At 35.0% G+C, this 17,370-nt stretch overlaps 1 long non-coding RNA gene across 1 annotated transcript in view; it reads right to left on the bottom strand.

The window, feature by feature from the left end:
• The window catches only part of LOC111507452 (uncharacterized), a 148,475-nt gene that overhangs the window by 39,702 nt on the left and 91,403 nt on the right, over positions 1–17,370 (bottom strand). Inside the window, exon 4 of the long non-coding RNA XR_012464422.1 lies at positions 6,249–6,460. This is a non-coding gene — a long non-coding RNA (uncharacterized lncRNA). The remainder of the gene's footprint in view (positions 1–6,248; positions 6,461–17,370) is intronic.

The raw sequence follows: 17,370 nt of genomic DNA on the forward strand, positions 1-17,370 counted from the left end.
AAAACCGGTTTTGGTGATCGCCCGATTAAAGTCAGCGAAGTCCTACTGCTCGACAAAGCAGAAGCATCTATCTGCAAGACATTTCTCTGCGAGGAAATTTGCACGAAAGTCTGTCAGATTTAATCATCCAATGTCCGAACTTTCTTTCTTATTGGCGTGTATCTTCCTCACATCTTCCTCGACACAGTCAGATGTGAGAAATAAATCTGGATAAACTTTATTTTCATGTTGGTTCTTCTTCAAATATGAGTTTACACGAATATTCAAATTTCAATCCATAAGATTTCAAATCTAAGTTTGTTAAACACATTCAAATAGTTCAAACGTTTATAAGATTCTACACTTGTGAATTTGTATACTGATTGCTTCTAAATAGGAAGTCATGTGTTGCCGAACACAAGGAGTGATCACGTGTGCACTTTCAGTGTCTACAAAGTTAATGGAAGGCAATTTTTTCCGGAAAGTATGAATGTATATAAAAACTGTACGTCCGGACCGAAAAGGACAGATTCAATTTGTTCTTCTATATGATAACGGCTTAAATCCTTCGAACATTAAACAAAAACTGTGATTACGCTCTTTTCACCTCCATCTGTTCGATGAACAAACTATAGTTGGTTGACCCGCTGTAGTTGCTGCAACTTTACATCTAAATTCATTTCGAACAAAACTCGGACTATAATTTCATTTTCTTCGTGATGAACTTTAGGAGTGTACGGAAATGTTGAAAGTTAAACAGGATCCACGGTTTATTTCTTTCAAAGTCTCGTTTTCGCATGTGACGTGAACAGCATTAAGCACATGCCCGCACACGCACTGTCTTTTGTTCAATTACACGGTGTTATTTCAATCCTAATTACTATAATTTCACGAAACAATAGCTACTGAGATTATTACGTTTCGGATCTATTGTTCTTTGATAAGCCGACAGGTGTTCGAGCGTAATCGATTCAAATTCGATTGTTTCTTGACTGCGGTTGGATTGGGAATGCCACATCGTGAGGTTCTTATTAGTCGAAATGAGGAATTCATTTACATTTGCCTTTGTTCTGTCATGTTGATTGATTGAAAAGGAGTAGCTCTATTTTGACAGTTCATATTATACATACTTTGAATGAATCCTCATTAGCTTCAAATCATAAAGATGGAAAAATTTCAATGACAACAAATAATGGCCAAAGTCATTAAAATGTTTAACCACCATTGACAGTGTAAATGAAAAGAAGCTAGTGAGTATGTATCACATTAACATACAAGGTACAGCTAACAAAGTTGAAAAAATCAATCCTTTTTTATTGACAATAGCGACGACGTTCTATGTTTTTCCGAACATTGGCGGTGTGGAGAGTTTCTCAAACTGATTAATATTCAGCAGTTTTTGCAAGGCCACCAAAATACATGGCTTAGCCATTTACCTAAATAACAGTAATGACTGGGGCTTAAAAAACTGTCTTATTGAATTTGTTACGTTTCAATTTAGCACTAGATCAAACTGCTCTTATGTGACCTTTCAAAACACTACCTTACCTTTTAAGATCTTTATTCAAAGGATATTAACAATGTAATTAAGTTACAAGTAGATTTTATTCATTTAACATCATAGTAATGGGAATCTTCCGTTCCATAGAAAACCATACCTGAAATGTATAAGAATAAATGTATGCTCCCTGACTAACTGCTTTGACCAGTACTTACGCATTCTCCTATTGCCAATCGACGTTGGAGATCCGAAATTCCTCGCTAGGTTGAAATAGTTGTTATTGTTTGTTTCTCAGTTTACTTCGCCTATCATTTTTCAGCCGCTGCCTGCCTTATTCTCTATACCTTTCCGAGAATATTTCTTGCATAGATTGTTATTCATCACTTCCAGAAGGATTACTACATATTAGAGCCATATCGCCTGAAAAACAATATTAGTTAGCTCTGGTTTCTGAATACTGTTTGATATTTTCGGTAAATAATCTGAATAATACGAATGCTCTAATATTTGTACTGAAAGGGAAGGATGTGGCGACTTACCTTGTATGTTTCTATTCCATCGCATGAATAAGGATTGGTAAATAGTTGAAAATAGGTTGGAACAATATATTTTGTAAATATTCGTAAACAAGGTTAAGAGACACCTGTTGGTTGACATCTGCCGAACTTTCGTAGTGTCGTTCCGTCGACTTACACCGAACTAGTTCTACAGTTGTTCACGGGTGAGGGATTGATCGGTTACTCAAGTTGTCAAGGGTTGTTTAAGGGTTGCATTGCTTTGAGAAGGAGTTTTGATGGGTCATGGACTTGTTGATGATGTATCAAGTGGCTGTGGAGGAATTGTTAGATTTATGATGTTGTGCACAGCGCCCCCTTGGTGCTTGTAGTGTAGATTGGATGCACTGTGGCAACAACTGGTTAGCTGTCAGATGTGGCAGTCGCTTAGTACTTGGAAGTTAACCTTCGGTGAGCTTGGTTCGGAGTTCAAAGGGTACCATCAGACTGATTGTAGGATATATTTGGTTGTATTTGTGCCATCCTTCACGGGGATTATTTCTACAAGTCAGGATTGTATAGTGGAAGACTGATTGGTCATTTGGTGTGGATATTTGCAGTCTGAAACTTAAGCTCTTTTGAGGATTTGTGGTGGTTACCGAACTCGTGCCAGGTGGAAGGATTTCCGAAATTAGGTAAGTCTGAATCACTGTCGCATCTCTCATGTGATCTTAGCTATGATATCACTTCTTCAATTCTACAACCTTCGTTTCTCGTCTCTAGATTCATAAGAAACAGAAGGCCCTCAGTCACTCATCAAGTCCCAGCAGGACTTCCGTGCAGAACACCGCACACGAAGAAACGTATAGAAAACCCCTTGGCCAGGGTAAGAATTTTACCATTAAATGTGTTTTTGATGAGTTTAGTAATTTCTGATTCCATCGTTATATCTCAAATGAATATTAGTATTGAAGAGAGGTTTCAACACTCATTCAATTTTCTTGATTTTTACGGATCATATGGTTATACAGGGCACCCAAAAATATACTCTTGTTATCTTGCTACTTTGCTTGATGAAAATATACCAGGGGTATTGATTAGTCAAATAGTCCTATTGAATGGGGGTTGAATCTCACCTTGTTTCATCTGATTCTGATTGAGAATTTTCTTCCGTAGGGTTTTTCTTCCTGCTTTTCTTCCTGCTTTTTTTTGTCTTCGTCAAGGGTTCCTGTTTTCCTTTATTTTCTTTCTGGATCTTATTTGGTGATCCATTACTGGTCCAGCTTGTCGTGCCCTACAGGGTGATCTATCTTGGTGGTGCTACAGGGTGATCCATCTCCGCCGTACTACAGGGTGATCCACCGGTGCTACAGGGTGATCTATCTTGGTGGTGCTACAGGGTGATCCATCTCCGGTGCTACAGGGTGATCCATCTCCGCCATACTACAGGGTAGCCTAACACCATATACCGGGTGGCCCAAAAGGAGCACGCAAGTTATAATTGATTTATTTGAAAATTTGTGCTACACTGAGATATTTAAATAATTGTTTGCCCTTCTGTTTATTGATACCTGTTTGATATAGTGTTTGTTTATCGTTTATTGATTAAGAGTTTGTTTATTGATACCTGATTGATATAGATATTTGTGAAACGGAAATTGAGGTATATTCTTCCTTTCACGATTGCTGATTGACACCGATGCGCCTACGCCTGAGCTCACGCGACGCAAACGAGTTTGTCTTACCATCCGATACTAGTATTTACGATTTCGCCTACTCAATTTTCGTGGTAGTTTTACTCGACGTATTGTAGTTTTTTTTGAGCGTCGTTACTACCGTAATTTATGGCTGATTGAATTCGTGGTATATACACCGCACTCTTGTATTGACATTTGAACATCGCGTAGTAGTGTGAATATTGCATTGTTGTCTTAGAAGCGTTGTTGGTTAATCCATGTAAGTTAGGATTACTGAATAAATCATATTGGGGATCTTTATCTTTATTTCCAATATTAATTGGTAAGTTATTGATATTGTGAGTTACTTAGGGTATCTGGAGGATTAAATTTACCTGGCGCCCATTAAGATCTATTTGAAATTTGCTAAGTTGTTTAACCCACTCCCGTCTCCACTGTTTAGCTTAGCCGCGGATACCCATCTGTCTTATTTGTTACCGACAGATGATTTAGTCTCCTCTTGTGGTTTGTGAGGTGACAAATTGAAACAACTCAGTATTGAACAAGACTGTGAATTAACTGCAATCTACCTAACTCAGTTGAAAATGAGTGTCGTACTTGTTTATATATCTGGTTTGAGTGATATTGATGAACAGTTAGGACAACAAGAGAATTGTTCCCAATTCTTGGGGTTCTTGAATACTTGAATACTTGGGTTGAATACTCTTCGTGAAGAAAACAATAGAAGAATTAACCCTCCCGACCGCTCTGGATTGAATGATTCCGTACAGTCTATCTCGTCTTGTATTTGTAAATCTTTTGCTGGAAAAATCCTCACTTGTTTATTTTGTAGTAAATGTTCAAGAGGTAGCAAAAACGTATGTGAATTTCTGGAACTTCAACTAGCGTTTCCTAATATGACTATAATAACCAGTTCATGCAAAGTTTATTGTTAAATCATCTGAAAATGGAATCTTTAACAGGTGATGATCGATTGTATTGTCAAACATGCGCCAAACTAACTGACTATTATAAGAAAACAAGTATAGCTTCGGCACCAGTCAATCTAATAATAACACTGATGATGACCTCTCAACCTCTGACGGAAGCACCAAACTCTTACGAAGGTTCGAAGTAGGTGAACACTTCAATCTAGCAGACCACTATTCTAATCTTCATGCATAGTCATTGTTCACTGTGGTTCTGGCGTTGAATCTGGTTATTATTACGCCTTGGTCAAAGACGAAACGGACTGGTTTAAATTTGACGATAATCGTGTCACTACGTGTTCCGGCCATGTATTGAATTTATTGGAGCCTCTGGAGACACCCTACATTTTGTTTCATGAGAGAGAGGATATTGGCAGATCCAGTCTTCCGATGATGTGATGCTGCAGGTTTTTCCGGGTTATCCTGCAGCTGAAAAAGCAAATGCGCCACTGGAATCAATGAAGTCGTCCCGGAGCGCCAATTAATTTTTGTTGTTGTTTTATAATTTCATGATTTGTATTTAGGAAGTGTTGTTAATATATTATATACTAGATACATAAAAATATCGGGAGTTTTTTGTGAGAACAAAGAATACCAAGTCAGATTTATAGCCAAAACTTTTTTCTAATTGGAATCATATGATTGTTTTGTTTTTGTGACCAACATCAGTAAACTTTTACTGATTTGAAAATAAAATTTTACTGTAAAATCAGTAATTTCTTGTGCATTACTGCTATCCTTTCTTTACCTATCAGCACCTTAATTTAAATACTGGTGAATCTGTTATTTGAAATGTTGGAACCTCTGGAGACACCCAACATTTTGTTTTATCAGAGAGAGGATATTGGTAGATCAAGATCTTCAGATGATGTGGTGCTGCAGGTTTTCCAGGTTTTCCTGTAGCTGAAAACCCGGAAATGCAAATGCGCCACCGGAATCAGTGAAGTCGCCCCGGAGCGCCAATTAATTTTTGTTGTTGTTTTATAATCTCATGATTTGTATTTTTGAAGTATTATTATATGTATTCGTAAGTCACTTTAGTGACAAGAATATAAAATGTTGATGTTCATGGTTTCTCTCAAATCAACATTTTGCCATTCCTACTTTGTTACGATCATTACTACGCTTCAGAGCTGACATATTTATCCAGGTTATGAATATGGCTATAACTGAAGAGCATCAATTGCATTATTCATGTATTCTACAGTGATAAATAGTATATTCACTTTTTTCTTTTGCACCGTACATTGATATCGAAAAGTATCGCAAAATTCTGTAACATCTGGACGTGATTGATCTTCAAAATGTCAAAATTGGTTTGTGAATGTTTTGCCTACCTCCTCCTCATTGCTATTGTTTTTGATGGAACTTCATATTTTTGGTCGTACACCAACGAAATAATCATACAGATGGAATTCTCATCGATATCCTAATATCGATAGGGATTCCAACAAAAGCAGAAGTGTTTTGAAAACATCTTTTATATATCTAGTTTAGTTAGTTCAATTTACATTTCTCAGTCAAGACAGAGAGAGACACGGTGCAGGAACGACGATTAACTACGCGATAATTTTTATTAACAATAAAATTAACAAAAATTTGTACTCACCAGACCCAGTTGTTATTTCTGTGGTAGTTGTGGTTGGTCGGTTATAAAATGATAACATCTCCCAGTATTTCTGACAAGAGGTACTTTATCACGTCCTATTTCCACACTTTGATGAACACATTTCATTATCAAACCCCTTCCTTCTGTTGAACATTTGTTTATGTCAGCAAGTTTTCTGATATATATGGTGATGATGTACTTGAGCGGAATATCTGAAAAGAATGCTATGATGAGAAATAATTATTCATATGAAAATCTAGTTCAGGTTAAAAATAAAAATGTGACTGATATTTTACATTTCAATGTTCTTAAATGAGTACACTATTTTATTCAAAATTCAAGTTAAAAGTGACGATTCAGTAACTGACCAGAAGCCGCCCTTTTTCATTTTTTTGTTTTTATAACTACGATAAGAATAGAACATTTTGAAAATCTAGCAGTTGATGGAAATAATTGAGAACTGTTTCCATGGAAGTTTTCAATTTTGACCTTGGATTCCAGGTTGTTCAACAAATGCTAACTTTCTCTATTCGTTAATTATTCACGATTAAACTTTCTGCCAAACAATATACAGGTGATCAGATCTCGAGTTTATCATCTTTGAAGGTGACGTGTGCTGGATGTTGTGAATTCAAGCTTTTTTCAATGAATGGTACTCGTCTTTGTCACAGTTCTTCAAGGAACTCCGCATTAGCGTTTTTCCACAGATTAAGTAACATGTAAATTTTATTTCTAATTCTACTTTTCAGTCTATGTTTCCTATGATAACTTATGATAATCGCATCGTTCAATTCGGTCCTCCACATCTTGTATTTTGTTGAAACACAGAAATTTGATTCAGGGTCTTCAAGACTGCAAAACTGATGTTAACCTGTTTTAGCACATCTTCAAACTAGGCTTCGAATCCGTTAGTTCCATTCAGATTTCATACTTCCGGTATTATTGACTAATACAAATGCCTTATAGCAATCTTCAAATAATTGAATGCAAATTTCAGACTGATATTCTTCTTTCACATTATTTCAATTTCTTATTCAATGTATGAATTATTTCAGAGTCTAATTGTTGGCATCATTGAGCTAAAACAATTTACAGCTTGTCAAATATACTACAAACCAATAATGATTGAGAGTAGAAGTAAGCCCAGTTGACAGCAAATCGGGGGCGTGCTTATTAATTTTTGAGAGGGTTAAGAATGAAAGCAAAATTCTCAGTACAATTAGTTAAAATATTCATACACATTTTTATTTATTTCATTAAAACTTTGCAATATCGTAATTTACCTAATCGTTGTAGTCATTAGGTGGGCCTTATGAAAACGGAGTAATAATCGTGGTAATTATAGTAGGTACCAAATAAATTAACAATATTAATAAAAGACACAATATATATATATTATATATATATATATATATATATATATATATATATATATATATATATATATACTTATATATAACTTTTTTTCACTATTGGGTTGCCGCAATTGATAAGTGAACTTTTTATAACTATTCTCAAGCTTTCGAGTAACTTAAACTCATCGTCAGGGGTACTAGAAAATACAAATTACAAATTTTTTGATAATAGAATATAATATAATGTAAATGTACAAATTTTCGTCTAATCTTCAACCTCAGAATCGTCACTGTTGCTACCGCTATCATCAAAGTGAATTATGATTGGTTCAGTATTGTGTTCAATACGGTTGTCTATGTCCCACATTTTTTTGCTCCTCTTTTAAAACATGCTGCATGCATTTCTTCCAGTCTTCTGCAGAAACAGTTCGAATAGCTTCTTGTAGGTGATGTTGCACGTCCACTAATCCTTTTACTTGCGCCCAGATTAATTCTATTGGGTTTAATTCGCAGTGGTATGGTGGTAACCTTAAAACTGTAATTCCACGACTTAACGCCATTTCATCCACTGCGAATTTTTTATATTTGTCTGTGTGTAATTTTGTTAGCTGAAGAAGTTCTGCCTTTAAACTATCTTTGTTATATTGGATGTTCTTATTAATTAACCATTCTTGAATTGCTGCTTTTTTCCATGATTGTTTCGGTAATGGTTCTAAATGTCGACTATGGTATGGGGCATTGTCCATGACAATGACAGACCCAGGTTCCACAAGTTGAATGATGCCTTCAAACCATTTTTCAAACACCTCCGCATTCATCTCTTCATGATAGTCGCCTGTTTTCTTAGATTTAAATATTAATTCACCATTTGGTAAAAATCCACTGTCGCTTCCTATATGCGTACCTATCAGACGACTACCTTTTCCAGATGGCTGTTTTAACCCAACTGACAAACCTTCAATAAAGGCTTGTCGTGCACTTGTTATATTACCATCCTGCCATAATTTTTTGACCGTATGTTCTTGGTTAACCCATGTATCGTCCATGAAGTACAATTTTTTTTTGAGCTTCCGAAATTCGTCAATTTTTCTTAGATAGTTTCTTCTCCATGCTATTATTTCTTGACGTTCAATGAGAATGCTTTTTCTGTCAACTTTTCCGTACGTAAATTTCATTTCGTGTACAAGTTTCCTAAAAGTTTCTTTACCCATTTTTGGGACCAATTTATGGTTGCCAAGTGCCTCCAGAACTGTTTGTAGTGTGGGCAGCTCATTTCTGAAAAAGAAACTGTGAATAATTCTGCGTATACTGGTTTTGGCTTCTTCATCAACTGTGATTTTTTTTCGTCCGCTACTAGTTTTTGGCGTTTGTACGTCCCCATGAATTTCTGCTTCTCTTAGTATTTTGTAAATCGATGATTTTGGTACACCGGTATAATCAGAGCACATATCAACTAATTTATCTTTTGTAATTGTGGAACTTAATGATGTAGAAATGCCCGGTTGGTTATTCGGAGGTACACACGTACAATTACAGCACATATGCACAAAGTCATCTTTTGGTGGCTGATGATCTCTTTCAAGACACTGAAATACTCGCAGTACAATTTGTTTTTCTCTTACTGACCGAGACTCCGACCGTTTTACTTTTTTCGACGTGGAAAGCCCGACTATGTCTCCCATTTTTTGAGTAGTTTGAGAACGGTGTAGAAATATAATTATGTAACGCTTAAACACTTATTAGCAGTATTATTTTCACCAATTGTTATCACAACACGTCGATTGCTGACTAACTTAACTGTAAAACGTACAATTCACGCTGTATAATTCACAAACCAATGATACGCTCATGGCTGCAAACATTAGTGAGGACTGCAACGATGAGATGGAAGTTACGGTAAAGTGACAAAGACAGAAATATCGTTGCGTACAGCGTTGCCACTAGTTGTAATAAATATCTAACACTATACAGAAAATAATGAATTTTAACTGATCAGTAATCAGGAAATGTATAAGTATTACTCATTACAAGCTCATTACTGATTTTTGTCATAAATAATACCTTTTAATCGTACTAGTATTGTGTATTATCTATAATTTGCCGCAACCTACAACTCTACTGCTTACTATATTTTGATTCTGCTATAAGCTGGTAACATAAAATTTAGATATGACAACTCAATCATTATTGGTTTTACTATAGAGGAAGAGATTTAAGAATTCCGTTATGGCCCGCCCACTAGATCTGCGTTCGTTAGAAGACAGTGAGAGTGAGAGAGAGAAAAGAGAGAGATACAAAGATTTCTTAAACCTCTTCCTATATTTGACAAGCTGTACATAAATTGATGGAACCTAACGCAGTCTACACTGAAAATGTCTTTCTTATTTGGTGTTTGGTCAACTAGATCTCTCATTGAGTTGTTCAGCTTCAGATGGTTGATAGCTGATACCACTATTGCTATCTCGGAAACGGCAAGTGCTACAAGAACGGTGAAATGGAACAAAAGTTGCCATTTTAGGGATGGAAGATAATGGTATTCTCAGATCGACAATATCACCAACCGTTTCTGATATTTGTAAAAAAATGAAAATAACATGATTTCAATACTATTAAAATATGATACATAAACTTTTGCTTTATTTCATGTTTTTCATAGTTTGGTTCGACTCATATTTCAATGCGATGTTTCGCTCATTGAAATCCATCATCAATATATTTCTTTAATACGAGCCTGTTTATTTTTTATACATTGTAATTACAAATTCATTAACATATTTACAACATATGTATTTCTCGATGTTTCTTCTAAAAGACACTTCAACAATATTCCATCATTGAACTTTTTTTAAAATGAGAAACTGAATTTCTAAATATCGTTGCAAGCACATAGTTGATAATTTCGTAATATGCCACATTGAAAAAGAAACAGTTGCGAAAGAGAATGTAACGAAGTAATGAATCGTAGAAAATGAACATGATAACGGAATACCTCACGGTACATTTTTCAAGTTACCGTCTAATGCGATATCGCATTAAATGTTCAAATTGTCTTCCATCATTCCTTGAACAAAAAGTTGCTCTAGAAATAGTGTGCTTGTGGCAGTTCTCTAACATCTGTGGAGTGATAGCCATGCAGGCTCTCCTAATTGAATCTTTCAATTCCTCAATATTTTCAAAATATGTTCTGAATTCATTATCTAGAAGAGAAAGATCCGGTGAATGTGGTGGCCATTCGATAGGACCATTATTTCCTATGGCATACCACAGCATCAATGTGGCAAACACGTGGCGGCAGTATTCTGTGATACTACTAAAGCTTTTGACTGTGTCGATCACACAATATTACTGCAGAAACTCTCTCACTATGGTATAAGAGACATGACCCTGAAGTGGATGGAATCATATTTGACAGGACGAAACCAACTGGTTAAAACTGACCATACATCCGGATTACTAAAAGTTAGTTGGGGAGTACCTCAAGGATCAGTTTCAGGTCCATATCTATTTCTTCTATATATAAATGATTTTTCCCTCTGAATATCTGGTTCCTTCACTTTATTTGCCGACGACACTATCATTCTACTCTAAAGATATGAATTTGCTTCAAAACAATGTTACAAGAGTGTGCGATGCAAATTTTCTATGTTTAAATTTCAATAAAACAAAATTTCTTACATTCAAATGTCTTCTTCTGGATATAGAATTAGGGGCTGATTCTATATCATCTGACAACAATATAAAATTCATGGGACTGAACATAGACACCAATTTGAAATTCACAAAATCATATTAACATGCTAAACAAAAAATTATCATTCGGTTGTTTCGCCCTCAGGTCTACAGCTAAAGAGTTAGGTTATGCTGCGGCAAAAATGTCTATTTTGCTCTCATTGAGTTGAACTTGAGGTACGCAATCCAGTTCTGGGGTTCGTTTGGTAATGAACTCTCTGAGAGTGTATTTTTGCTGTAAAAGCGAGCGGAGGGGTATTTGTGACAAGTAAATAGGTTGAGTTCCTGCAAACCTCTTTTCCTGCTTCACGAAACACTGACACTAAACTCAATCTACGTTTTAGAAGCTACATGTCTCATTTACAAGAATGAATCTTTATATGAAAATAACAATCGTCCTGCACGGAATGCAATTAATTTAATCATCCATTAATCCCTAAATCTACACTGATCAAAGACTCAATAATTTACGTCGGTGTCAAAATATATAATAAACTTCCCGAATATATGAACAACATGGATTCTCTTGAAACTTTCAGGAAAAAATTACATGAAAGACTGGCATCTAAAGCCTATTACAATCTGACAGAATAGTTTAACGATGAAACGATATGAAACTGACGGTGCTTATATGTAATAATATGCAATGTGTACTTTTACCTAGATGTGATTATTTATATGTATTATTTACGTGTAATTATGTATTTGTTTATTTATCTGGATGTAGTTATTTACATGTTTTCTTTTTACCAGTATTTGTCAATAAGATTCTGTATCTTGGATAATCAACACATAGTCTTTCTCTCCCTCTCTCTCTCTCTCTATCCATCTTTCTGTACTGAGGAAAGCTCTGTACATTCTGCTGCGATGTGATGGAGTTCCATCATGTTGGAGATACTCATACTTTTTTATTAGCTCAAGTGGCAAATCTACTAGAAACTCAATTAGAGTCCCTGATAAGAAGTCCAAGTATAATTATCCAGTCAGAGATGTTTAAAAAAAGTGGGGCCCAATAATTTTATTATCAAGAACACCATGCCATACGTTATCAACAACATATCTCTTTTGAAAATTGTTAACTCTATGTAAATATTCACTTGTCGCCAGTGATAATGTATACAGCGTGACTCACGGTCGATGGTAGGTTAGACGTTTCTGGAAAATGCAAAGCATGATTTTTCTGAAAATTTCACCTCTCACATTTCCTTACTTGTTCTATCGATCTAAAATATTTTCAGCATTGCAGCGTTGCCACTTCCATCAAAAAGTCCTAGCAACTTTATTTTTTTTAATGGAACACCCCGTATATTAATACATTTTTGGAATCGCCTTGGTATTTTAATACTTTTTTGTTAATAATGTCCTATACCTATCTGTATCTGTTTTCGAGATAAAAAATAAATTGTGTTAAATATGGTCCAAAACATAGCCTTATTTGAAATTAAGTACATCAGTACTCTCAATTCATGAAAAGTTGATATTTTGATGATAGTTTGGACAAACTCGAAATATTCAAATAACACCAAGAAATCGACTCCATATCATACAGGGCGTGCTAAAATTACTATTATTTCCATTGTGCATAAAAGTAGTCAAAAGTTCATTTTTTCAAATGAAAACCCCTGTATATTACTCGGTAAATTGAAAGATGGTGAAAAATGCTTCAAGATGATATATCATGTCCCTATACCTAAATTGTCAAGTTTTCTCAATAAAGTCGCTTCTTCTAGAAACATTATTTTTTTTAGAATTTGGATTTAGGTAGCAGTGGAATTATCAAGCTTATAGCAGTTCGGTTACTTTTATAAGTAATTTACAAAGAGTTATCGAGTTATCTTCCAAAATGAATGCAAATATCGATTATTCAAAAGAAGTTCTTATGAAATTATTTATTATACACATGAACAAAGTGATCAAATCATTATCAGAACGTGTAAAAAATTCAACCAAATGTATCCTGAATTAACATCAATGAACGAGAGGAAGTTTGTAAGGTTACAAAATAATTTCCTTAACTATGGCTCAAAGTTTCCAGGGAACAACTGTACCGAAAATCAGTCATTTCTAGGTAAAAAGTAAGATTTTGTGGGCTAAAACATGTGAAAGTACAGAGAATAACAGAATAGGATGATTCAAAATAACAAAATTGTAAACAAAATATCACATTTTCACAATAAATGCTGAAAATGTTGTCCATTACATTCTAAACACTTTAAAATGTTTTTTTTGTACGCGACTTGTGGTTGCTTTTTCAATTTCCTGGGGATCCAGATCTTCAATACTCCGCACTATTCGCCGTCGCAATTCTTCTTTAGTAGGCAATGGAGTACTGTATACCCTTTCTTTCAAAACACCCCATAAAAAAAGTCAAGTGGCGTGAGATCGGGTGATCTCGGTGACCAATCCTACGGTCCTAAACGCCTAAACCAACGATCGTCGAAGAGTTCGTCAAGTTTCCTGGAAACTTCCTGGGTAGAATTTTCTTCTGTACTGGCAATGATTTGATCACACTGTCCGTGTATAATAAATAATTTCATAAGAACTTCGTTTGAATAATCAATATTTGTATTCATTTTTGGCGATTTTTTGAAACACCGTCAATAACCATTTATCAATTACTTATAAGTCACCAATATATACATATACTGTGATTACAATAACGGACTAGCATTATTGTTCTTCAGCGACTTACAAATCCTCAGGCAAGAAGCCCTCGTCGCACACAGAAAACCATCTACTTAATATACTTCGTATTACAGAAATTTTCTTCAAAAACTCTTGGTAGGCAATATATTTTTGACGATATTATGATACCGTAGCCGAACTATAAAACATAATTCGAAAGTTTCATTCAGCTACGCCATTGAAGTTGCGTTTCGTCGAATCGTGACGACTTACGAAATGTTCCGTGATGCATTCGAGCAATAAAAATAATAAAAAAGCGTAGAAAAAGAAGAAGACGAGAAACTGTATAACTGTTTGGGTGAAAGCACGCTGCGTAGAGACTAAAGAAATACGTGAGTGGGTCTTTTTCGCGTTACAGTTAGCTTGTGGTTTGACGAGAACAATACCGTCGAAGGAACAATGGAGTGCTTGAACTGATAGGGCGTAGTGGCGCGATGTTGTTAATCCATCTCACAGAAAATCATATGATGAAATAATGAGAATAAAGGTCCTCGCATATCTTTTGATATTCTGTCAAAAAATCGATTTATAGACATATTTGAAAATATTTCATTTCCTTGTAAAATTTGCTCAAGTAAGACCGGTATATTCACAATTGTTATCTAGTATATCAACCATATTTGGAATAACGCAATCAAGAAATATGGAGAATCAAGAGCTGTTGCGCTGGATATTTCTAAGGCCTTTGACCGTGTGTGGCATGAGGGCTGGCTGGCTAAACTTCAATGCCATGGCTTGAAGGATCATTTTTGTGTATGGCTCTTCAGCTTCCTGAAAGAACGTTCCCTGCAAGTGGCCGTCGATGGATATTTATCGAATAATACTATGGCATTATGATATATCATGTCCAAGTAAACATGTACATATAAGAAACAATGGTAATAACACAAAACGTTGGGTAACAAATGAAATAACTAAAGAAAGTAAAAAGTTGAAGGATATGTTTTGGATTTTATCACACTCTCATGAAACCAATTCCATTCTAAAGGACGGATACAAGGCAAAAGTTAAAGAACACAAAGAAAAAGTGAAAAAGGCAAAAAGAGACCATTATTCGTCGAAAATAAATAAATCCGCAAATAAAACTAAAGAAACCTGGAAAATTATTAATAGTGAATTAGGTATAAAAAAGAAAGATGGAAAAGAAAAAATCATTCTTCAGCAGAAGGATACCGTTATCTCTGACCGTTATCTCTGCATCAACTTTTGCTGAGCATTTCGCTAATGCATCAGATTCCGCAATTTTAAATCATTTTGGTCAGAATATGTATCTTCCCTGTACTAGGGTAGAAAATGTCACCATCAATTATCCATACCCATCTTACCCTATCACAGAATATGAAGTAGTTGATTGTCTTAATGGAATGAAAAATAATACATCTTCAAGATATGATGAATTATCAATTATAGTTATAAAAAATATTATTGATTCAATACTAAAACCATTTATATACCTAATAAATCAATCACTTGAACAAGGGTTCTTTCCAGATGAATTTAAAAAAGCATTGGTAATTCCTCTGCACAAAAAAGGTGACCTAAAAGTAGTTGACAACTACAGGCAAATTTCTCTTCTCAGTTCTTTATCTAAATTGTTTTAGGAGTTCATGAGAGCTATATTTTGATATAATTTTTAAATATACAGGGTGTTTGGTGTAGGTGCTACAGACCAAAATTCCATTTTTTAAAATAGAACGCCCTGTATATCATTACATATTCAGATGCTACGTTAAATTCTGGTATCATTTCATGTTTGGTTTTTGAAATTCGGTTACGGCGTTGTTGAGTTATTGCACTTTTCCTTAAATATAAAGTTTCAAAAAAACTTATTTACTCGTAGACGAATCCAGTCTATATCTTTTATTAAAGTGAACTAGACTACTACTGAATACAAACCATTATTCTCACCTCTACGATACGATATCGACATCAGTTGAATATAATATTGAAATTCTTGAGAATGTGACTAACTTGAGGGTGAATTGCTTTATATTGCACAATTTCATCAAGTAGCTTATGCTTGTTGATGCCATAGTAACAAATGTTGTTGAATTGTATCTACTTGTCAGTTCGATTCAGTGATTCTTTGCAGAACAGTAACTGTGTTCTTTGTGCGAAAACTCCAGTATGCCTTTCGCGTTTAGTCCAAGTGATTGCATTGATATGTTATTAATTTTTGGGGAATGTCAGAAAAACTGCCGTCAAGCACAACGTCTATACCAAGAACGTTTTCCAGACAGACCCATTCCGTCACGAATGACTTTTTCGAGAGTTGTAGAAAAATTGCGAACTGGGTCATTTCCTTCTACTATAAAGCATCGTCATCATACGAGATCTGTTAGAACTGAAGATTTAGAGATCAATGTGTTGGCTTATATTATTATACATCCACATGTTTCTATCCGTACTCTTGCAGAAGAAGTCGGTGTGAGTAAATCTAATGTACAGAGAATTCTGAAAGAAAATAAATACCACCCATTCAAAATTCAGTTGATACAAGGTTTGAAACCCACGGACTTTGAACGACGACTTGAATTCATTGCTTGTATTCAGGTAATATTACATGAAAGTCCTAACATATTCAGTCAAATTTTGTGGAGCGATGAATCGCGATTCCACAATAATGGAGTTGTGAATCGACATAACAGTTACTATTGGTCTCAAGAAAATCCCCACTGGGTCCGCGAAAGTAATTTTCAAACTACTTGGGGAATTAATGTATGGTGTGGACTGTTCAATGGCCGCATCATAGGACCTTACTTTTTCAATGAAAATCTCAATGGATTGCGATATTTACATTTTCTAGAAAATGATTTGATCCAGTTGATGGAAGATATTCCCATAGCAGAACGACAAGGAATTTGGTGGCAACAAGATGGTGCTCCTCCTCACAATTCACAGGTTGTTACTGAATATCTGGATAGAACGTACCCAAATAGATGGATTGGTAATAAGGGTCCAATTCGGTGGCCGGCTCGTTCCCCAGATTTATCACCGCTTGATTTTTCCTATGGGGTTATTTAAAAGATATTGTTTTCACTACTCCCCCTTTGAATGTGGATGATCTGAAAATGAAAATTCGACTAGCGTGCAGTGATATTACGCCTGATATTATAAGAGCGACTTGTACGAGAGAAGTGATTCGACGTTTCGAAGACGTATAATATCTAATGGGCATCACTTTGAACAACTTTTATGACTTTTTTCTAGGTACCTACCATTCTTATGAAATGATTTATCAAGTTATATTATTTACATTGTTATTAATTAAAGATTTGTTTTCGAATACACCTCTTTCAATTTCGCAATTGTTTCATATTCAAAATGATTCCTGACTGAATTCTACAACTCAA

This window comes from Leptinotarsa decemlineata, unplaced genomic scaffold (assembly GCF_025532065.1).
Source record: "Leptinotarsa decemlineata unplaced genomic scaffold, Ldec_3_MD MMD2_P_RNA_scaffold_9, whole genome shotgun sequence".
NCBI classification, from domain to species: Eukaryota; Metazoa; Arthropoda; class Insecta; order Coleoptera; family Chrysomelidae; genus Leptinotarsa; species Leptinotarsa decemlineata.